The sequence below is a fragment of the Symphalangus syndactylus genome, chromosome 1 (assembly GCF_028878055.3).
Source record: "Symphalangus syndactylus isolate Jambi chromosome 1, NHGRI_mSymSyn1-v2.1_pri, whole genome shotgun sequence".
In the NCBI taxonomy this organism is placed as follows: domain Eukaryota; kingdom Metazoa; phylum Chordata; class Mammalia; order Primates; family Hylobatidae; genus Symphalangus; species Symphalangus syndactylus.
The window spans coordinates 68,753,012-68,777,298 of record NC_072423.2 but is presented as its reverse complement, the minus strand read 5'-3'; the positions used below and the strand labels follow the sequence as shown (position 1 = coordinate 68,777,298).

General features: G+C 43.1%; 1 protein-coding gene across 3 annotated transcripts in view; it reads right to left on the bottom strand.

Annotated features, from left to right (window-relative positions):
• EMILIN2 (elastin microfibril interfacer 2) overlaps positions 1-24,287 on the bottom strand; it is a 66,788-nt gene that overhangs the window by 41,068 nt on the left and 1,433 nt on the right. The window lies entirely within an intron of this gene.

The window sequence follows — 24,287 nt, the reverse complement described above, 5'->3', positions numbered from 1 at the left end:
GCAAATGATGGTACACACACACACAGGAATCCAACAACAAAAAGTAATCAACTACAGCTGGGTGCAGTGGTGCACACCTGAGTCCTAGCCACTCAGGAGGCTAAGGAGGAAGGATTGCTTAAGCCCAGGTGTTTGAGACCAGCCTGGGCAACATAACGAGACCCTATCTCTTAAGAACAAAACAAAACAAAACAAAAAAAAACAAGTAATCAACTACTAATACATACTATTACACAACATGAATGTGTTTATTTGCTCTTAAATGGGAGGGGTGATGGAGGAGGTGGCCATGGGGGAGTAACAAGGAAAGAGGAGCTTTTCTCCAGGACGAATCAGGGTGGCCAACAGACTTTTAAGGTGGGTAACAACTATGATGTCCTTTAAGTCGTTTGTGTTGTGACAGTCATCAGTAAAGTCCTCATGGCTTATGCAGGCTTGTGGGACTGTACTTCTATTAGAGAACTTGAGGGTGTAAGGTTTCATACCAAGGCCAACCCAGAGTGGTTCAGAGAGCTAGCGCACAACTCAGGAGGCGGCAGGACACTAAGCCTTGGGAATTGCCCCTGTCTACAGGGAAGATTTGGGGCTGCCACAATTCCTGTACTTCAGGAGGAATGAGACACATATATAGACTTTTGGGGTGAAGAGGAGCCCAACTGACATCTGTTCACAATTTTTTCCATTTTTTAAATTTTTATTTATTATTTTGAGATGGAGTCTTGCTCTGTTGCCCAGGCTGGAGTGCAGTGATGTGATCTCGGCTCACTGCAAGCTCCGCCTCCTGGGTTCATGTCATTCTCCTGCCTCAGCCTCCCAAGTAGCTGGGACTACAGGCGCCCGCCACCACACCCAGCTAATTTTTTGTATTTTTAGTAGAGACGGGGTTTCACTGTGTTAGCCAAGATGATCTCGATCTCCTGACCTCGTGATCTGCCCACCTCGGCCTCCCAAAGTGCTGGGATTACAGGCATGAGCTACCACGCCCAGCTATTTATTTTGTTGAGATGGAGTCTCACTTGGTCGCCCAGGCTGGAGTGGTACAATCTTGGCTCACTGCAATCTCTGCCTCCTGGGTTCAAGTGATTCTCCTACTTCAACCTCCTGAGTAGCCGGGATTACAGGCACGTGCCACCATGTCTGGGTAATTTTGTATTTTTAGTAGAGATGGGGTTTCGCCATGCTGGCCAGGCTGGTCTCGAACTCCTGACCTCAGGTGATCCGCCTGCCTTGGCCTCCCAAAGTGCTAGCATTGAGCCACCATGCCCGGACAAGGCCTATAAGTGTTAAATATAGGTGGCTTGTTTCCCATTTCTTTAAAATTAAATTTTTGGTTTTTTTTTTAAATCACATAATCTGCATTATTTTGTTGTTTTATTTAAATAAAACACTTAAGATCTCTGGGTTAAGCAGTGTTTCTTGTCCTCTTAACAATAAACATGGGCATAAGCTAGCCCACGACCCAAAAAGACTTCACTTTGCCTCAATCAGTTTTTGCAAATAAAATATAAAACCAGGCATGGTATTCTCAAAGAAGCCACACAATTAATATTAAAATAATTCTCTTTGTGTTTAGTATTCACCTTTTTCAAAGAACAGTTATATCTTTGGTCACTCTATCCTCTTGGTAACGCCAAACTCTTCTCTATAGTGGCGTGACATGAACCTTCACAATTTGAAAGCTGTGTCATAGATCAGGGAGAGTCACAGCTTAGCAAAAAACATGTAAAGGTCACACTGAGATTGCCAAGTAAGTAATCTACATTACAATTTATATCATTACTTTGGTTGATTTAACTAGAATCTACCATATCACATCATTTTAAGCTGCAAGCTACTGCATTTTCATCGAGTATTGAAAACCATTTTCAGTCCAGGCATGGTGGCTCGTGGCTGTAATCCCAGCACTGTGGGAGGCCGAGGCAGGAGGATTGCTTGAGCATAAGCGTTCGAGGCCAGCCTGGGCAACATGGTGAGACCCCGTATGAATTTTTTATTTTAAAAAAACCAGTTTCAAAGACTGTATCTCTCACAATTTCCATTTTAAAAATAGAAGCCATGGACAGTTGTTCAAATTTATAGTCTCCATGACTGAAAATTGAAAACTCAACCCAGATCACGTGATTCTTAGTAGAAGGAAAGACAAGCTGAAAACACATGCTTTTTCATCCATTCATTGGGCAACAGCAGCATCCTTTGGATGCCTACCAGGTGGTACCCGGGCATCATGGCCTTTCTTGAGCCGTCAGCATTCAATATGAAGCACTTATACTACTATGGAAACCATATGAACAATAAACATATCTCTATCATCTGTAACAACTTAGGCGCACTACTCCCAGCTTGGCCAAAGATCAGTTACATCAGACAAGACCCAACCCTGCTCTAATCCTGTTACCTCCAATATCAACTAAGATTTATAATATTTGCTCCTCTTTTGCCCCCCAGACATTAAAAGGATAAAAAAGGAAAAAGCTTTGAAACAGTAAAGCTTTACAGAAATGAAAATTATATACAATGTATTCATTTACCATAAGGCAAACATTTGCAATAAGACTAAAAACTTGGATTACCTCCATAATAATGGACTCCACTGCCCACATGAAGGGTTATAGTTAATTTCTGACAATCAGGTGATGAATAATGAGGTCCTGATTGTCTCTCAGATAAAAGCAATCCTGCCATAACCTCCAAATGACAGGCCATGAACTAATTCAACTTCCTTTGCAACACGTGGTCCTTTCTAGCAATACCCTCAACAGAGGAGCACACAGATCCCCGCTCAGTGCCAAATCTCCACGTCCTCAGAACCTGTGGAGCAGGAGGAGCTGCAGTCCCAGGCCCAGTGCTCACTCCCTCCACTGCCAGCTGGGCATCCCCCTCCGTTCTGGCATGGACTGCCAGTCTCCTGAGTGAGTCCCTCCTGTGCCCCTCACCCCACATGGTGCCCCAACCCAAGTACATTTTGCACACACAGCTGGTTAGCATTTGAAAGCACAGCTCTGATGATGTCCCTGCCAGGTGTGGTGGCTCACGCCTGTAATCACAACACTTAGGGAGGCAGAGTCAGGAGGATCACCTGAGCCCAGGAGTTTGAGGCCAGGCTGGGCAACATAGCAAGACCCCATCCTCCATAAAAAGGGGGGAAAAACTCAAATTTGATGATGTCCCCAATGAAAGCATTCATGACCCTCCTTTGCATGGATAATAAAGCCCACACTCCCAACCACAGTGTTATGGACTGAATTGTGTGCCCCCCAGAAAGATATGTTGGAGTCCCAACCCCCAGTACCAGAAAATGTGACTTTATTTGGAGACAGGGTCTTTACAGAGGTGATCAAGTTAAAACAAGGTCATTAGAGTGGGTACTGATCCAATAGGTCTGGTGTCCTCAGAAAACAGGGAAAATTTAGTTACCGGGGTAGCTAAAGAAAAAAGAGGGGGGTGGGGGAATTTGGAGACAGAGACAGGCACACACAGAGGAAAGATGACGTGAAGAGACACAGGGAGAAGACGGACGTCTACGAGCCATGGAGAGAGGCCTAGAACAGATCCTTCCCTCAAAGCCCTCGGGAGAACCAACCCTGCCGATGTCTTGATGTCTTGATCTACGACCCCCTGTGGACACCCACCTCCAGGTCCCTGCTCGTGTGTCTTGGCTTACGCTGACCTTGGCCTTCTCTCACATCTGCATATATTCAACTAGAAGCTTCCTTCAAAGCCGTAAGATGTCACCACTTGCAAACAAGTTCTCAGATTCCTCCTGGCTGGAAATAACTTTCTTCCACCTCTGAACACCCCAGCACGTTGTGCTTCTCTTACTGCAATTCTCATTCCCACCTTTTATGTTTTAATCATTTATGTTTATGTTTCAATTCACTTGCTAGATGTGCACTTCCAGAAGCCCACAGAAAGATCCTTACTGTATCCCTGTAGAAACTAGTTCTGGGCCACATGTAGGCCTTGCACAAAAATATTTGTTTAATGAAACAAAGAGTCTTCAAATAATAAGTCTTCTTCCAAGCCTGTTGAGCTTTCTGCCAATTCAAAATGGCTTATGCTAATTATGAATCCTTAATCCAACATTTTCCAGGACTATAAATGTGAAATGTTTACTTCATTATGTTTTTATTTTTATTTACTTATTTATTTTGAGACAGGGTCTTGTCACGTAGGCTGGAGTGCAGTGGCACGATCATAGTTCATTGTAGCCTCAACCTCCCCAGCCCAAGCGATCCTCCAACCTCAGCCTCCTGAGTAGCTGGGACCACAGGCGTGCACCACCACACCCAGCTAATTTTTGTATTTTTGGTAGAGACTGGGTTTTGCCATGTTGCCCAGGCTGGTCTCTAACACCTGAGCCCAAGTGATCCGCCTGCCTCGGCCTCCCAAATTGTCGTATTACAGGTGTGAGCCACCACGCCTGGTCCATTATTATTTTATCTAGTGTTCTATATCTGTAATGTATTTCCCATCTCAGTTGTTCTTCAGAAACTCCGAGAAGTATCCTTACTATCAATATAAGTTATTTTGCCCACTCTGTATTTCACCGTATGTCTTCAGCAACTATATACAAATGATGGTACACACACACACACACACACACACACAGAGGAATCTATTCAACAACAAAAAGTAATCAACTACAGCCAGGTGCAGTGGCACACACCTGGAGTCTAGCTACTCAGGAGGCTGAGGTGGGAGGATCGCTTAAGCCCAGGAGTTCAAAACCAGTCTGGGCAATACAGTGAGATCCCATCTCAAAAAAAAAAAAAAAATCAGCTACTGATACATACAACATGAATGAATCTCAAAATCTTTCTGTTCAATGAAAGAAGCCAGTCAAAAGAGAGTACAACACAACCTGTATGACTCTATTTACATAAAACTTTAAAATATGCAAACTTATCCCTAGTGAGGGAAAGTGGATCAGCAGTTCCCAGGGAGGGGGCACATGGGGAGAAACTGGGGGGAGAGATTAGCAAAGGATATGTTGATTGTGATGTTGGTTTCACGGGTATATATGTCAAAATATTAGATTGTACAACTTCAAATATGTGGCTTACTCATGTAAATTATACTTCAATTAAGCTTTTTTTAACTATGTAATTTCTGCATTAAGGTATTTTTAAATCTCTTCAAATCTGTGAAAGCAAAGTACCAGAGAGTCTTTTCTAGACTATGCAATAACATATTTCAATTACATAGAAACTAAAATCAGCATCATTAAGTCTTTGTCAAAGTTTCAGAATGAAGGTTTAACTAGAGTTGGTTTTTTAAAAATGTATCAGATTACTCTTCAACACATAACCAATTGTTTCTGCCTGCCTATTGAGAACTCAGGTCTAATATTTACTTTTTGTTCTTTTAAAGGTATTGGATCAATGATTAAGGAAGAAAGCCAAACAGGATTTAAAAAACAAAATAACTCCCTTCAAACTGACATATTGTGTAAAATAACACAAAACATCACAGATGTATGTTAGCATTTTGAAAATACAACAAGAAAAAAGTCCAGGACCAGATGGATTCACAGCTGAATCCTACCAGACATTTAAAGAGAATTGATACCAATCCTATGGACACTATTCCACAAGACAGAAAAAGAGGGAACCTCCCTAAATCATTCTGTGAAGCCAGTATCCTCCTAATACCAAAACCAGCAAAGGATATAACAGAAAAAGAAAACTACAGACCAACATCCCTGATGAACATAGATGCAGAAATCCTTAAAAAAATACTAGCTAACCAAACCAACAGCATATCAAAAAGATAAGCCACCATATTAAGTGGGTTTCACACCAGGGATGCAGGGATGGCTTAACATATGCAAGTCAATAAATGTGATATACCACATAAACCGAATTAAAAACAAAAATCACATGATCATCTCAATAAATGCAGAAAAAGCATTTAATAAAATCCAGTATTGCTTTATGATTAAAATCCTCAGCAAAATTGGCATACAAGAGACATACGTCCATGTAATAAAAGCCATCTATGACAAACCTACAGCCAGTATAATACTGAACAGGGAAAAGTTGAAAGCATTCCCTCTGAGAAACGGAATAAGACAATGATGCCCACTCTTCACCACTGCTCTATTCAGCATAGTACTGGAAGTCCTAGCCAGAGCAATCAGATGAGAAAGAAATAAAGGGCATCCAAATCTGTAAAGAGAAAGTCAAACTGTCACTGTTTGCTGATGATATGATTATATACCTAGAAAACCCTAAAGACTCCTCCAAAAAGCTCCTAGAACTGATAAGTGAATTCAGCAGTTTCAAGATACAAAATTAACGTACACAAATCAGTAGTTCTGATATACACCAACAGTGACCAAGCTGAGAATCAAATCACAAACTCGACCCCTTTCACAATAGATACAAAAACAAAAACAAAACTTAGGAATATACCTAGCCAAGAAGGTAAAAGACCTCCACAAGGAAAACTACAAAACACTGCTGAAAGAAATAATAGAGGGGGAGGAGCCAAGATGGTCGAATAGGAACAGCTCCAGTCTACGGCTCCCAGCGTGAGTGACGCAGAAGACACGTGATTTCTGCATTTCCAACTGAGGTACTGGGTTCATCTCACTGGGGAGTGTTGGACAGTGGGTGCAGCGCACCCAGCGTGAGCTGAAGCAGGGCGAGGCATCGCCTCACCCGGGAAGCGCAAGGGATCAGGGAATTCCCTTTCCTAGTCAAAGAAAGGGGTGACAGACAGCACCTGGAAAATCAGGTCACTCCCACCCTAATACTGCACTTTTCCAACAGTCTTAGCAAAAGGCACACAGCAGATTATATCCCGTGCCAGGCTCAGAAGTTTCTACGCCCACGGAGTCTCGCTCATTGCTAGCACAGCAGTCTGAGATCAAACTGCAAGGCGGCAGCGAGGCTGGGGGAGAGGCGCCCACCATTGCCGAGGCTTGAGTAGGTAAACAAAGTGGCCAGGAAGCTCGAACTGGGTGGAGCCCACCACAGCTCAAGGAGGCCTGCCTGCCTCTGTAGATTCCCCCTCTGGGGGCAGGGCATAGCCAAACAAAAGGCAGCCGAAACCTCTGCAGACTTAAATGTCCCTGTCTGACAGCTTTGAAGAGAGTAGTGGTTCTCCCAGCACACAGCTGGAGATCTGAGAACAGGCAGACTGCCTCCTCAAGTGGGTTCCTGACTCCCAAGTAGCCTAACTGGGAGGCACCCCCCAGTAGGGGCAGACTGACACCTTACATGGCTGGGTACTCCTCTGAGACAAAACTTCCAGAGGAATGATCAGCCAGCAACATTTACTGTTCACCAATATCCGCTGTTCTGCAGCCTCCACTGCTGATACCCAGGCAAACAGGGTCTGGAGTGGACCTCCAGCAAACTCCAACAGACCTGCAGCTGAGGGTCCTGACTGTTAGAAGGAAAACTAACAAACAGAAAGGACATCTACACAAAAACCCCAACTGTATGTCACCATCAAAGAGCAAAGGTAGATAAAACCACAAAGATGGGGAAAAAACAGAGCAGAAAAACTGGAAACTCTAAAACTCAGATTGCCTCTCCTCCTCCAAAGGAACACAGCTCCTCACCAGCAGTGGAACAAAGCTGGATGCAGAATGACTTTGATGAGTTGAGAGAAGAAGGCTTCAGACGATCAAACTACTCTGAGCTACAGGAGGAAGTTCGAACCCATAGCAAAGAAGTTAAAAACCTTAAAAAAAAAATTAGACAAATGGCTAACTAGAATAACCAGTGCAGAGAAGTCCTTAAAGGACCTGATGGAGCTGAAAACCACGGCATGAGAACTACGTGACGAATGCACAAGCCTCAGTAGCCAATTCGATCAACTGGAAGAAAGGGTATCAGCGATGGAAGATCAAATGAATGAAATAAAGTGAGAAGTTTAGAGAAAAAACAGTAAAAGGAAACAAACAAAGCCTCCAAGAAATATGGGACTATGTGAAAAGACCAAATCTATGTCTGACTGGTGTACCTGAAAGTGATGGGGAGAATGGAACCAAGTTGGAAAACACTCTTCAGGATATCATCCAGGAGAACTTCCCCAATCTAGCAAGGCAGGCCAACATTCAAATTCAGGAAATACGGAAAATACCACAAAGAGACTCCTCAAGAAGAGCAACTCCAAGACACATAATTGTCAGATTCACCAAAGTTGAAATGAAGGAAAAAATGTTAAGGGCAGCCAGAGAGAAAGGTCGGGTTACCCACAAAGGGAAGCCCATCAGACTAACAGCTGATCCCTCGGCAGAAACTCTACAAGCCAGAAGAGAGTGGGGGCCAATATTCAACATTCTTAAACAAAATAATTTTCAACCCAGAATTTCATATCCAGCCAAACTAAGCTTCATAAGTGAAGGAGAAATAAAATACTTTACAGAGAAGCAAATGCTGAGAGATTTTGTCACCACCAGGCCTGCCCTAAAAGAGCTCCTGAAGGAAGCACTAAACATGGAAAGGAACAACTGGTACCTGCCACTGCAAAAACATGCCAAATTGTAAAGACCATCGAGGATAGGAAGAAACTGCATCAACTAACGAGCAAAATAACCAGCTAACAACATAACGACGGGATCAAATTCACACATAACAATATTAACCTTAAATGTAAATGGGCTAAATGCTCCAACTAAAAGACACAGACTGGCAAATTGGATAAAGAGTCAAGATCCATCAGTGTGCTGTATTTAGGAAACCCATCTCACGTGCAGAGACACACATAGGCTCAAAATAAAGGGATGGGGGAAGAGCTACAAAGCAAATGGAAAACAAAAAAGGCCAGAGGATGCAATCCTAGTCTCTGATAAAACAGACTTTAAACCAACAAAGATCAAAAGAGACAAAGAAGGCCATTACATAATGGTAAAGGGATCAATTCAACAAGAAGAGCTAACTATCCCAAATATATATGCACCCAACACAGGAGCACCCAGATTCATAAAGCAAGTCCTTAGAGACCTACAAAGAGACTTGGACTCCCACACAATAATAATGGGAGATTTTAACACCCCATTGTCAACATTAGACAGATCAACGAGACAGAAAGTCAACAAGGATATCCAGGAATTGAACTCAGCTCTGCACCAAGCAGACCTAATAGACATCTACAGAACTCTCCACCCCAAATCAACAGAATATACATTCTTCTCAGCACCACATCACACCTATCCAAAATTGACCACATAGTTGGAAGTAAAGCACTCCTCAGCAAATGTAAAAGAACAGAAATTATAACAAACTGTCTCTCAGACCACAGTGCAATCAAACTAGAACTCAGGATTAAGAAACTCACTCAAAACCACTCAACTACATGGAAACTGAACAACCTGCTCCTGAATGACTACTGGGTACATAACGAAATGAAGGCAGAAATAAAGATGTTCTTTGAAACCAACAAGAACAAAGACACAACATACCACAATCTCTGGGACACATTCAAAGCAGTGTGTAGAGGGAAATTTACAGCACTAAATGCCCACAAGAGAAAGCAGGAAAGATCTAAAATTGACACCCTAACATCACAATTAAAAGAACTAGAGAAGCAAGAGCAAACATATTCAAAAGCTAGCAGAAGGCAAGAAATAACTAAGATCAGAGCAGAACTGAAGGAAATAGAGACACAAAAAAACCTTCAAAAAATCAATGAATCCAGGAGGTGGTTTTTTGAAAAGATTAACAAAATTGATAGACCACTAGCAAGACTAATAAAGAAAAGAGAGAAGAATCAAATAGATGCAATAAACAATGACAAAGGGGATATCACCACCGATCCCAGAGAGATACAATCTACCAACAGAGAATACTAAAAACACCTCTATGCAAATGAACTAGAAAATCTAGAAGAAATGGATAAATTCCTGGACACATACACCCTCCCAAGACTAAACCAGGAAGAAGTTGAATCTCTGAATAGACCAATAACAGGCTCTGAAATTGAAGCAATAATAACTCACCAACCAAAAAAATTCCAGGACCAGATGGATTCACAGCCGAATTCTACCAGATGTACAAGGAGCAGCTGGTACCATTCCTTCTGAAACTATTCCAATCAATAGAAAAACAGGGAATCCTCCCTAACTCATTTTATGAGGCCAGCATCATCCTGATACCAAAGCCTGGCAGAGACACACAAAAAAAGAGAATTTTAGACCAATATCCGTGATGAACATCGATGCAAAAATCGTCAGTAAAATACTGGCAAACTGAATCCAGCAGCACATCAAAAAGCTTATCCACCATGATCAAGTGGGCTTCATCCCTGGGATGCAAGCCTGGTTCAACATACAAAAATCAATAAACATAATCCAGCCAATGACAAAAACCACATGATTATCTCAATAGATGCAGAAAAGGCCTTTGACAAAATTCAACAACGTTCATGCCAAAAACTCTCAATAAATTAGGTATTGATGGGACGTATCTCAAAATAATAAGAGCTATCTATGACAAACCCACAGCCAATATCATACTGAATGGGCAAAAACTGGAAGCATTCCCTTTGAAAACTGGCACAAGACAGGGATGCCCTCTCTCACCACTCCTATTCAACATAGTGTTGGAAGTTCTGGCCAGGGCAATCAGGCAGGAGAAGGAAATAAAGGGTATTCAATCAGGAAAAGAGGAAGTCAAATTGTCCCTGTTTGCAGATGACATGATTGTATATCTAGAAAAGCCCATTGTCTCAGCCCACAATCTCCTTAAGCTGACAGGCAACTTCAGCAAAGTCTCAGGATACAAAATCAATGTACAAAAATCACAAGCATTCTTACACACCAATAACAGACAAACAGAGAGTCAAATCATGAGTGAACTCCCATTCACAATTGCTTCAAAGAGAATAAAATACCTAGGAATCCAACTTACAAGGGATGTGAAGGACCTCTTCAAGGAGAACTACAAACCACTGCTCAATGAAATAAAAGAGGATACAAACAAATGGAAGAACATTCCATGCTCATGGGTAGGAAGAATACATATCATGAAAATGGCCATACTGCCCAAGGTACTTTATAGATTCAATGCCATTCCCATCAAGCTACCAATGACTTTCTTCACAGAATTGGAAAAAACTACTTTGAAGTTCATATGGAACCAAAAAAGAGCCTGCATTGCCAAGTCAATCCTAAGCCAAAAGAACAAAGCTGGAGGCATCACACTACCTGACTTCAAACTATACTACAAGGCTACAGTAACCAAAACAGCATGGTACTGGTACCAAAACAGACATATAGACCAATGGAACAGAACAGAGCCCTCAGAAATAATGCCACATATCTACAACTATCTGATCTTTGACAAACCTGACAAAAACACGAAATGGGGAAAGGATTCCCTATTTAATGAATGGTGCTGGGAAAACTGGCTAGCCATATGGAGAAAGCTGAAACTGGATCCCTTCGTTACACCTTACACAAAAATTAATTCAAGATGGATTAAAGACTTAAATGTTAGACCTAAAACCATAAAAACCCTAGAAGAAAACCTAGGCAATACCATTCAGGACATAGGCATGGGCAAGGACTTCATGTCTAAAATACCAAAATAAATGGCAACAAAAGCCAAAATTGACAAACGGGATATAATTAAAGAGCTTCTGCACAGCAAAAGAAACTACCATCAGAGTGAACAGGCAACCTACAGAATGGGTGAAAATTTTTGCAATCTACTCATCTGACAAAGGGCTAATATCTAGAATCTACAATGAACTCAAACAAATTTACAAGAAAAAAACAAACAACCCCATCAAAAAGTGGCAGAGGATATGAGCAGACACTTCTCAAAAGAAGACATTTATGCAGCCAAAAGACACATGAAAAAATGCTCATCATCACTGGCCATCAGAGAAATGCAAATCAAAACCAAAGTCAGGAAACAACAGGTGCTGGAGAGGATGTGGAGAAATAGGAACACTTTGACACTGTTGGTGGGACTGTAAACTAGTTCAACCATTGTGGAAGACAGTGTGGCGATTCCTCAGGGATCTAGAACTAGAAATACCATTTGACCCAGCCATCCCATTACTGGGTATATACCCAACGGATTATAAATCATGCTGCTATAAAGACACATGCACATGTATGTTTATTGCGGCACTATTCACAACAGCAAAGACTTGTAGCCAAGCCAAATGTCCAACAACGATAGACTGGATTAAGAAAATGTGGCACATATACACCATGGAATACTATGCAGCCATAAAAAATGATGAGTTCATGTCCTTTGTAGGGACATGGATGAAGCTGGAAACCATCATTCTCAGCAAACTATCACAAGGACAAAAATCCAAACACCGCATGTTCTCACTCACAGGTGGGAATTGAACAATGAGAACACATGGACACAGGAAGGGGAACATCACATACTGGGGCCTGTTGTGGGGTGGGGGGAGGGGGGAGGGATAGCATTAGGAGATATACCTAATGTTAAATGAGAAGTTAATGGGTGCAGCAAAACAACATGGCACATGTATACATATGTAACAAACCTGCACATTGTGCACATGTACCCTAAAACTTAAAGTAGAAAAAAAAAAAGAAATCATAGATGACATAAACAAATGGAAACACACACCATGTTCATGGATGGGTAGAATCAGTATTGTGAAAATGACCATACTGCCAAAAGCAATCTACAAATTCAATGCAACTCCCGTCAAAATACCACCATCATTCTTTACAGAACTGGAAAAAATCCTAAAATTCATATGGAACCAAAAAAGAATCCACATAGCCAAAGCAAAACTAAGCAAAAAGAACAAATCTGGAGGCATCACATTATCTGACTTCAAACTATACTATAAAGCCATAGTCACCAAAACAGCATAGTACTGGTATAAAAATAGACACATAGACCAATGGAACACAATAGAGAACCCAGATATAAACCCAAATACTTACAGCCAATTGATATTCAATAAAGGAAACAAAAAGTGGGGAAAGGACACCCTATTTAACAAATGGTGCTGGGATAACTGGCAAGCCACATGTAGAAGAATGAAACTGGATCCTCATGTCTCACCTTACACAAAAATCAACTCAAGGTGGATGAAGGTCTTAAATCTAGGACGTGAAACTATAAAAATTCTAGAAGATAACATTGGAAAAGCCCTTCTAGACATTGGCTTAGGCAAAGACTTCATGACCAAGAACGCAAAAGCAAATGCAACAAAAACAAAGATAAATAGGTGGGACTTAATTAAACTAAGGAGCTTTTGCAAGGCAAAAGGAACAGTCAGCAAGGTAAACAGACAACCCACAGAGTAGGAGAAAATCTTCACAATCTATACATCTGACAAAAGACTAATATCCAGAATCTGTAACAAACTCAAACAAATTAGCAAGAAGAAAACAATCCCATCAAAAAGCAGGCTAAGGACATGAATGGACAATTCTCAAAAGAAGATGTATAGATGGCCAAAAAACATATGAAAAAATCCTCAACGTTACTAATGATCAGAGAAATGAAAATCAAAACCACAATGCGATACCACCTTACTCCCGCAAGAATGGCCATAATCAAAAAAATTTAAAAATAATAGATATTGGCGTGCATGTGGTGAAAAGGGAACGCTTCTACACTGCTGATGGGAATGTAAACTAGCCCAACCACTATGCAAAACAGTGTGGGGGTTCCTTAAAGAACTAAAAGTAGAACTTCCATTTGATCCAGCAACCCCACTACTGGGTATCTACCCAGAGAAAAAGAAGTCATTATATGAAAAAGATACTTACACATGCACGTTTACAGCAGCACAATTTGCAATTGCAAAAACGTGGAACCAACCCAAATGTCCGTCAATCAACAAGTGGATAAAGAAACTGTGGTATAGGGCCGGGTGTGGTGGCTCACGCCTGTAATCCCAACACTTTGGGAGGCTGGGGTGGGTGGATCACTTGAGGTCAGGAGTTCGAGACCAGCCTGGCCAACATGGTGAAACCCTGTCTCAACTAAAAATACAAAAATTAGCCTGGCATGGTGGCGGGCACCTGTAATCCCAGCTACTCGGGAGGCTGAGGTTTGACAATCACTTGAACTCAGGAGGTGGAGGTTGCAGTGAGCCGAGATGGTGCCACTGCCCTCCAGAGCCTGGGTAACAGAGTGAGAATCAGAAGAAAGAAAAGAAAGAGAAAAAAGAAACTGTGGAATATATATATATACAATGGAATACTACTCAGCTATAAAAAGGGATGAATTAATGGTATTCACAGCAAGCTGGATGGAATTGGAGTGAAATAACTCAGAAATGGAAAACCAAACATTATGTTCTCACTCATAAGTGATAGCAAAACTATGAGGATGCAAAGGCCTAAGAATGACACAATGGACTTTGGGGACTCGGGAAAAGAGTGGGAAGAGGGTGGGAAATAAAAAACTACAAATTGGGTTCGTTGTATACTGCTTAAGTGATAGGTGCACCAAAATCTCACAAATCACCACTAAAGAACTTACTCATGTAACCAAATACCAGCCATTCCCCAAAAACCTATGGAAATAAAAAAAATAAACAAAAAGGAAAATACAACAAAAAGCACTTCCTAATTGGGATTACTCATTTTCTGGTAAAGATTCTGACAAGGAGTTTCTAGAAAGTGCTTTGCTCTTTGGTTCCAAACACGAGATACAGTGGCATTTCTGCTTTCCCCCTGCACCGGCCGTGAGAAGGAGATCTGTGCCTTGCCTTGCCAGTTATTTTCAGCAACAATGCAACAGAATGACTCGCAAATCTTGAGAGTGGCCAGGAGGTGATGAAACTTGTTGTGATGGGAAAGGGCGCATTGCCCATCGTGGCAGAGTGGGGGCCCTGACCTTGCTTCCTGGCACCAGCAGGCTGCTGCTCCTGCTGAAGGCTGCCCCAAATCTCCAAGGTCAGAGATGCCTGACATAAACCAGGCCTGAGCACCGTCAGCACAGCAGACCGGACTCAAGGTTCTGGAATGTGTGAAATATTAAGAAAGGCTTGACCATGCCTCCCTGCCCCAGTCCTTCATTCAAAGGCTAAAGGCAAGCCAGAGTCGCTTTAATGGAGAGAGGTTCTCCCCAAGAAGGGCTGGATTGCGAAACTCGTCCCACGCCCTAAGTTCTGTCGCAATCACCCCCTCGGCTTTCCTCCTCAGTTTCAAGATATGTGGAAAAGCTTCAGTTAGCAGAAAAACAAGCAGCACTGTCACCACTATGGTTTAGAAAACACATTTAGGTCTTTACCTCATTATCCTCTCACAACATCCCTGTCGAGCAGATGCAGGGAAACCACTTCAAGTAAGAGGGAAACATCTTGTGCCTTGTCTTCTGATGGACTGAGAGTAAATCTCTGTAAAACATAAGCTAATGAAGGCCATGCATTAGGCAGAACCTGTGCAGTCACAAAGGTGCACAGATGGGAAAAGTTGAGGAACAGCTGCAAAGTCTCAGCAAATTCTTCCATTGAAATAATCCACTTAAAAAGCTTCACCTACACTGTTTTTCTTTAACCAAACTTCTTTTAACCAAACACATAATAAAATACATTGTCCTGAAAGGCTGACACTGCAAAGAGTAATTCTTAGGCGTATTCCCTCATCTTCTAATATTTTCTTAGGTGGAACAAAAAAGGGGCAGCTGAGTCCTTCTGGGTCCTTCTAAGTGACACACCCAGAAACGTTTGCTTTTACAGTATTTTCGAACCAGGAATTTGGCTCATTTGAATGCTCCCTACTTTGTTTCAGCCCCCATCACCATTTTAAAACAGGAAGGAAAGAAGAAAACTATTGGCACGTTTAGTTTTAGTCATTTCATTATTTTTCCTTCAGTGTGAACTGCTGTCATGTTGAAAAATAAGGGGTTCCTCCCTCGATTCTCCCAGGAAAATGGTTCTTTGTAAGGAGAAATCATGCTCGGCTGTACCATGTTATCAAGTGGTTTGTTGTTATTTTTAAGCCAAGAAAACTACTTCATCAAGGATGGAAGTAGTTAACGCTGAGCAGTAAAAAAGTCACACAGCCAACAATAAATCAGAACATTTGTGTGGCAGACTAGAAGGAATCTCACCACTGGTTAGTTTACCCGCTTTCGATTTTTAAAAACAGGATGTAAAGTTCTGTGTAACTGTTGGATGCGGCACCTACTTCATTATGTACACGCAGCACATGTTAGTAACAACTTAATATTAGGCACATGAGGAAGAGGATTTTTTTCTAAAAGAATTCAAGGAACACATTAGTGGCTGTGGGGTAGATCACCTGGGGATTGGCACTAGTTTACCACCACTCACAGCAACATCCAACATCTAGCTAACCTTTCTTTACTGACATACTCCAGGCACACAGACACCTGCAGAACCAGTAAGAAATACCCACAGGCTCCTGCAGCATTGACTTTGACCATAATCACTTATGTGCATTTCCCCAAAGAGACTGCACTGCTGGCTTGGCTTCCGATGCAATTTCTAAGAATTTCACTTAATTCTTTTTTACATTTAAATTTTATTTTACTTTTTAGAGAGGGGGGTCTATGTTGCCCAGGCTGGATTCAAACTCCTGGACTCAAGCGATCCTCCCGCCTCAGCCTCCCAAGTAGCTGGAATTACAAAAACATACCACCGTGCCCAGCTGAGCTTCACTTAAAGTTCACCTTAGGCAAGCCAGTATCATTATTATCTTAATTCACTGAATTTAACGATTTCAACCGTGAGCATTTTAGCCTTTCTCCAATGTGTCAGTAAGCATTAACTTCAAACCCCAAGTCTTCAAAGATAAGATCACCTGTGAGGCAATAACATTCCAAACCGACAAACAATGAAAACGGTGAGTGTTCACCAGACATGCCTGCTAGGTATGCCTTACGTTAGTGTGACAGCGCAATTTTTAAAAGTTCTGTCAGCTGTGTTCCCGTCCTTGGGCCTCCTCCCCACAACCCCGTCATGTAGACGTGAGGAAAGTGTGCCTCAGAAGGGCTAAGTGACTTGCCTGTGGTCACACAGCTTGGTAGTGGGAGATGTCAGGCTGTAGGCCAACTCTTCTGTCTCCTCTTCCTAAGCACATCAGCCACCCACCCAACCTGGATGGAGCTCCTACCCATTTGCCGTTCTCTACAGCCTGCCCCCACCTGCCTCCCCTTTTCCGGCTACCTCAGGATTTTAACTCAAATACCACGTGCCAACGTGGGTGGAACACATCAACAGAGGAAGACCGGTTACAGAGCTTAATTAAGACAAGTTCTAACAAAAAGCAGGCTGTTTTTCGTAAGGCCATTACCTCTGTTTGAATGCTATTCACTGTTCTGTAGGACAAAGGTAGAAAGTGTAGCCCCTAAGCACGAAGTTCTTTTTCCAAGACCCCAGTCTCGGCCCTGCCTAGTCTCCTGGCTGAACTCGTGATAAGAATAAAATAATGGTGTGGGAATGTTCTGGAAATGCCGAAGGGCCCTGCAAGCATAGCATCTCCTTCACTGGGAACCTAGGAAGGAGACAGGAACAAGAGAAATCAGAAACCCGAAAGGAAGGTCTGGAGATTCTAGGGGAGCAGCCCCAAGGGGCCGATAAGGAATGGAAACCCAAAGAAAGAAACTCAAAATAGCAACAGTCTGCAGCTCTCGAGGGCTGGGCGCCTGGGATTCCAGCCCTCCCGTGCAGGAGTCTCTGACACGAGCTCAGTCTTCCTCAGCTGACTCCAAGTTACCTTCGATGCCAAGGAACAAGCCTCCTAACAGCCAATTGATGGCGAAACTTTTGTTTAAAAGCTGAAGGAAAAAAAATTCCCCCAAAGCTGTACACAAAAGGTACGTTTTGAACTGAAAGTTATTCTGTTCCTGGAGATGTAGAAAACAGAAAACTGGCTCTAGAAGATGTAAGTGTTCATTTTCTTTCCCCCGATCCCCGCAGCCTTACATGTTCTGTTCTGGGTTTTGTTGGTTTGTTTGTTTTGTTTTTGACTCTGTCACCCAAGCTGGAGTGCAGTAGTGCAATCATGGCTCACTGCAGCCTTCAACTCCCAGGCTCAAGCAATCCTCCCGCCTCAGCCTCTCCAGTAGCTGGGACTACAGGCACGTACCACCATACCCAGCTAGTTTATTTTATTTTTTGTAGAGACAAGGTCTCACTATGTTAATCAGGCTGATGTTGAACTCCTGGGCTCAAGCAATCCTCTTGCCTCAGCCTCCCAAAGTGCTGGAATTAAAGGCATGAGCCACCACGCCCAGCCAAATGTTCTGTGTGTGTGTGTGTTTTAAGCCACATTTCCTGGCTGAGGTTACTCCCTAATAGACAAATTTTCTGCCAACTGAACAACCATCTGCTCCCCTTGGAACCTGAGGAGGATTAGAGGTGTTCTAAACGCAACAGAACTCAACACCTGCTGCAAATTCCTGGCAGGCATTATCTCAGCAGCACAGGCTCTGTGTGTTGACCCCGCCCAGATCCCTCCCCCGACTGGTAAGATCCTTTTAGAAAAAGAGCTAATAGGAAAAATTCCACCAAGATACAACACAGGCCTCGAGGGGCTGAGGGGGAGGTGGCCAGATGCTGATAAGCCCAAGTCAGTGTGTGGTGTTAGAAAGAGAAAACTCTGGGCCCTACAGAAACTCAGCCCTGAGTTGGGAGGCAAAGTGAACTCAGAGGGAATAATCCTGCCTCACCTCTGGGGTCCTTGGATGTCTTCACCAACAATGCAGCCTATCTGTGGACCGGACACCTCCCAAAGCCCCCAATACTAAAACCATCAGGCTGAGCAGGAGGTGATGGGACAATCTGGAAGCATGAAACAACGCCAGTCCAATAAAGAGAAGAAACATGGTGCTGTTTTCTACCAGCCGTACATCCAAACACTACCAATAGGTATTGGAGGCTGTAAGAAATGTCAGGCCCTTCCCTCCTGCCTTTCCACCCTGCCAGGGAGGCTGGCAATGCAGCACCCGTTGCGGTAGGCATCACACATGCACCCTCAGGGTGCTCAGCCCGGCTGTGGGTTGAGACCTCCAGGGGCTGCCGGGTGTGGAGTGGGAGGAGTGTGAGGTTTGAAAATAACAGGCATGGGTTTGGAGGCAGGCTCTGCTGCTTCCTAACTACTTGCCCTCCTGTAAAATGGGGGCAATGACCCCAGAGGGTTGCTATAAGAATGGAAAACAATGAACGTGGCGGGGGCTCGTCACATCCTCACGATGCACTTTAAGGAAATATTCTCACTGCGGTCAGCCTCAATCCCACGGATGTCAACCTGCCCAGTGCCTCGAAGAATTCCAAGTCACTCCAATTCCATGTCTCCACTTATCTGTCCCTAAAACCAGCCCATGACCAAGGCAGAACGTCTCCACCTTTACAGCGGCTCCAGAGAGTCCAGATGCAGAGGCTGCGTCCACCACACTGACGGGCGATCGCTGGGAATGTCCTAAGGGCTGGGGGGTGGCAGAATCTACCAGACTGCTCAAGCTGCCAAGGGTTTTTAGGATTAATTGGGAAAATTCCCCAATACAATGAAATTTTTAAGAGATTTGGCTTTATTAATGTAGAAGTATAAAGTAAAACAATTACCTCAGGAGGGGAAAACCACCCTTAGACCCACCTTGGGAATTAGGACTGAATGGTAAATGCCTAGCATGCAGTTATGTGCTATTTAGAGTCCACAGGTCCCTTCTGCATCCTCTCCTTATCTCCCAGGGGATGATCCCCTTTCCTTCTCCTCTTCCTCAGATTCTATTGAGCCACCCTTAGGAATTTATGGAGGGAAGACAAATCATGTTTTGTTGAAGCAATCCTGTGCCCAGAGGATCCACAGCCCTCCTCACATCTAGTACCTGTGCACTACAGAGAGACACAGAGAGAGAAGACATCCCAATTTTAAATTCCTAAGTGATGGCGAATCTTTATAGGTGTTTAAAGAATTATTATTGCAGGCCAGGTGCAATGGCTCACGCCTATAATCCCAGCACTTTGGGAGGCCGAGGCAGGCGGATCACTTGAGGTCAGGAGTTCGAGACCAGCCTGGCCAACATGGTGAAACCCTGTCTCTACTAAAAATACAAAAATTAGCTGGGTCTGGTGGTACAGGCCTGTAATCTCAGCTACTCAGCAGGCTGAGGCAGGAGAATCACTTGAACCCAGGAGGTGGAGGTTGCAGTGAGCCGAGATGGTGCCACTGCACTCCAGCCTGGGCAGAGTGAGACTCTGTCTCAAAAAAGAAAAAACGAATTTTTGCACAATTACTTACACACGAAACTAGTATCACAACCATTAGGGCATGGGCTTTAAATTCTTTTTCTGGAAGCCTGCTTTTAACACCATTCCCCTGTGACAAGTTTCATGTTGGCAGCTGAGCTCAGGAACACACGTGTGGAAGTCCTGAAGTGGTCGAGCTCACTGGTCCATGCAGTATATCCGATAACTCTCACCTCTCTAATAACAACTTTAAGCAGTCCAATCTGCCAGTGTTTCATTAAAATAAGTCAACAAACTGTATAGAGTGAAAAATGACATAGTTCATGCTTTGTAGGCAAATGACCCACAGTAGAGAGGGTTAAGGGCACATGCATGCACATGCACACACATGCGCGAATGCACACAGAAATGCATTCTCAACACTTTTATATGAGAATTGCCTTTTATGAAAGAAGGTGTAAATGCTCTTAGTAGTTGAGTACTGTGCAACCTACCGAAAGCACACACTAAGACAAACAAACAGGCACATTCTCCATTGCTATAGAGACAGAGGGCAGTCCGCAAAGCCCTGGATTAGCAGGCGGCTCAGTGGCTACCTTCACGTGATCACAGGCAACTTAGGGAATGGCTCATCTCAGTTTCCTCCTTGGTAAAATGGAGACAATACCATTCAACCCGAAGGGCTGTTGCAGAAACTAAATAAACTAATATATGAAATGGAAAGCCCTAACACGGGGCCTGGCACATAGAAGGTACTTTATAGTATCAGAAAAGTGATTACTTAAAATGCCCACTTATATAAAAACCCCTTCTGTTCCTGGTTTCACATAACAATATTCCAATTCACAATCTGGAATCTAAGGCTTTTCATACATGTAAACGGGGCACTGTGTAATCCTTCTGACAAGGCACCTGTGGCCTGTAGTCGGTCTCTACAGCTAAGGAGGCTGTTAGGGCCCAGTGACATGGCTGGGCACAGAAGCCCTCCTCCTGTTATTTGAACGAGTACCTCCATCACACCCCATTTCCCAGAGGTTTCACCCTCAGTCTCAGAGCACTCTCTCTATGGCTACTTTACTTCTGTCCCCAGATAGGCAGAGTGCTCTCTCTCTCTCTCTGTTTTGAGACAGGGTCTCACTGTATCACCCAGGCTGGAGCGCAGTGACATGATTACAGCTCACTGCAGTCTCGACCTCCTGGGCTCAAGCAATCCTTCTATCTCAGCCTCCCGAGTAGCTGGGACTACAGGTATGCACCACCATGCCCTGCTTTTTTTTTTTTTTTTATAGGGATGGGGTCACACTATGTTGCCCAGGCTAATTTCAAACTCTTGGGCTCAAGTGATCCTCCCGCCTCGGCCTCCCAAAATGTTGGGATTACAGGCATGAGCCCCTCTGCCTGGCCCAGATCTCTCTCTAAGTAATTCTTTACCTGCTTGGCTATTATCTAACCCCTTTTTTTTTTTTTTTTTCATCAGAGCCTTTTTCCCATCATATCATTTTCTGTATAACTAAGTTTCTTCATGACTCACTCCCTCAATCTCACATAAATTACAATGCCTGCACCCCACTGACCTGAATGGTCTCTTTCTGCAGAAACAATTGCTTCCTGCTCACTAACCCGTGGCCTTTCTGGAGCCTGAAGCCTCCAGGACTTCTCCTGAATCTCTAAAATGGGGTTTCCTCCACCAATATCTTTGCTTCACTCTCTCTCCTTGCCTGGCTCTTCCTCTTCCTTCCCCTCCACTGTCCCTAAGAACTCAGCTCTGCTCAACCATGTCAAGGCCTCAATGATGCCAACCTGTCTGTCACTCTCAACTGCCGAAATGCGTTTCTATCTCCAGCATCTCGGCCAACCTCCAGCCCTGTACTTCCAAGACTGCTCACAAATTATCCCTCAGTCACTCTAGGGTGAGTTTCTGAAGAACCTTTTTATCCAGCCTGGGTAACATAGTGAGACCCCATCCCTAAAAAAATAAAAATAAAAAACTAGCAGGATGCGGTGACTTGTGCTTGTAATCCCAGCTACTCAGGAGGCTGAGGTGGGAGGATCGCTTGAGCCGAAGAGTTAGAGGTTGCAGTGAACTATGATGGTGTCACTGCACCCCAGCCTGGGTGACACAGTGAGACCCTGTCTCTAAAAAACAATAATAATAAAAAAGAACCTCAACTTTCCTTCCACAGGTCCCAGGTGACTCAGGCTTCTGGATTCCTCAGAAAACATTGAGCAATTCCATGTGAAGCAGCCATTCCTCCTTGTTAAGTATAAAAAGAAGGTTCCTTCCTTTGTCTTCATTCATCCACCAATTCTCAAAACTTAGGGGCCAGACATGGTGGCTCACACTTGTAATCCTAGCACTTTGGCAGGCTGAAGCGGGCGGATTGCCTGAGCTCAAGTTCGAGACCAGCCTTGCCAACATGTTGAAACCTTATCTCTACTAAAAATACAAAAAAAAAAAAAAAAATTAGCTGGGTATGGTGGCACGCACCTGTAGTCCCAGCTACTCGGGAGGCTGAGGAATGAGAGTTGCTTGAACCCAGGAGGCAGATGTTGCAGTGAGCCAAGATCATGCCACTGCACCCCAGCTTGGGTGGCATGGTAAGACTCTGTCTCAAAACAAAACAAACAAACAAAAAACAAAAAAGAAACCTTAGGAAGCATTCCTCAGTTGAAAAATAAGGTAAACCATTCTGTTCCATTCCTAAAAAAATTGAAAAAGGTCAATACTGAATTTACTGCTGAAGCTAATGTCAAGGTTTTCAGGTTTATCAACTCAGTCTGTCTTTGTTTCTTAAACTTCACACTTACAGTGCAGTACTTAAAATGTAAAAATGCTCTTGAATTGTTTACATGGTTATTATTGAAATAAAACACCCAGGTCACTTATTTTGGCTTTGTTTAATAAAACAACAGAAACATCTGTCATTTTTTATAACAATCTGTTGTCCTACTCACTGGGTGGCAAAAATGCACTCCCACTGCCTTGCATTAACCTGCCAATCTGGAGGCGATTCACTCCCCACTGACAACCAAGTTTCACTGAGTTTTGGTCAAATAGAACAATTAAATCATCGTTTGGTTTTTCCAAGCAGCTAACATAATTTGAGAAAATAAAAACAAGCCATCTTTTAAACAAAAATGCATTACTTCCCAAAATGAAAAATTAATTTATCTCCAAATTGTCACCAGTAAGTTTTAAGGTTATAGCAAGCCACAATATGCAGTTCTTGTATAAGATGAATAAAATATTCCTGACTAATAACTCAATTCTAATTTTAAACAAATGCATTCAAACTGAGTTGAATACTTAGTTTGTATCACTCCCACAGTGTAAAAACCTTGCTTGGTTCTGATGTCACTGACTGCTGGCCATAGACGATGAGGTCTCAATCTTACTAAGAGATTAAGGTTGGATGACAGTACCTTATCTCTCGGACAATGTATCCAACTCAAAGAGATAGCCTAGCTGGGCATTCAATTTCAGCGTTTTCCACTGTATATTAGGAAATGGGGACCTCGTCTAAGTTTCTGTTTGTTTTGCTTTGTTTTTGCCAAGCAGGAATTAACTGAACCCTGTTGGCAGCTCCTCCAGCAGCCCACGTGGGGTGGACCCAGCGACCACTTCCCACAAGACTTCAGGCTCATCTACTGTTCTCTGGAATATGGTTTCCTGGAGTACAAGTTCCAGTCTGTCCCTTGGTTTGGCCAAAGACAGATCCGCCTACTGACTATTCTCTGCTGTAATGACAACTGTGCTCTAAGACAAACAACTTATTCTTAGTGGAAAACAATTAATTTCAGCCATCACATGTGTTCCTCAACAGCCATTTATTCACACTGGCCCATCTTCCGATATCAGACTGACACAAAACCCCTAAGACTTGCCTGATGACAATTGAATGAGTGTCATGTATTTAACGGCATTTGAACTTTATTGCATTGCTTCCTGTTTTTTTTTTTTTTTTTAAGATGGTGAAATCTTTACAAGCAAAAAGATGATTAATTCTTCCGCCTGTCTTTAACGGCCATTCTCTCCCACAATCTCTAGCGAATCTCCAAATCTAAGTTGGGGGGAGGGATGCTGGGGAACCACACTTTTAAGCAAAGTGTTCCTGAGGTTTTAGCTTAGACATCTACAAAACTGGAAGATTCCGTTTTATGGGGAC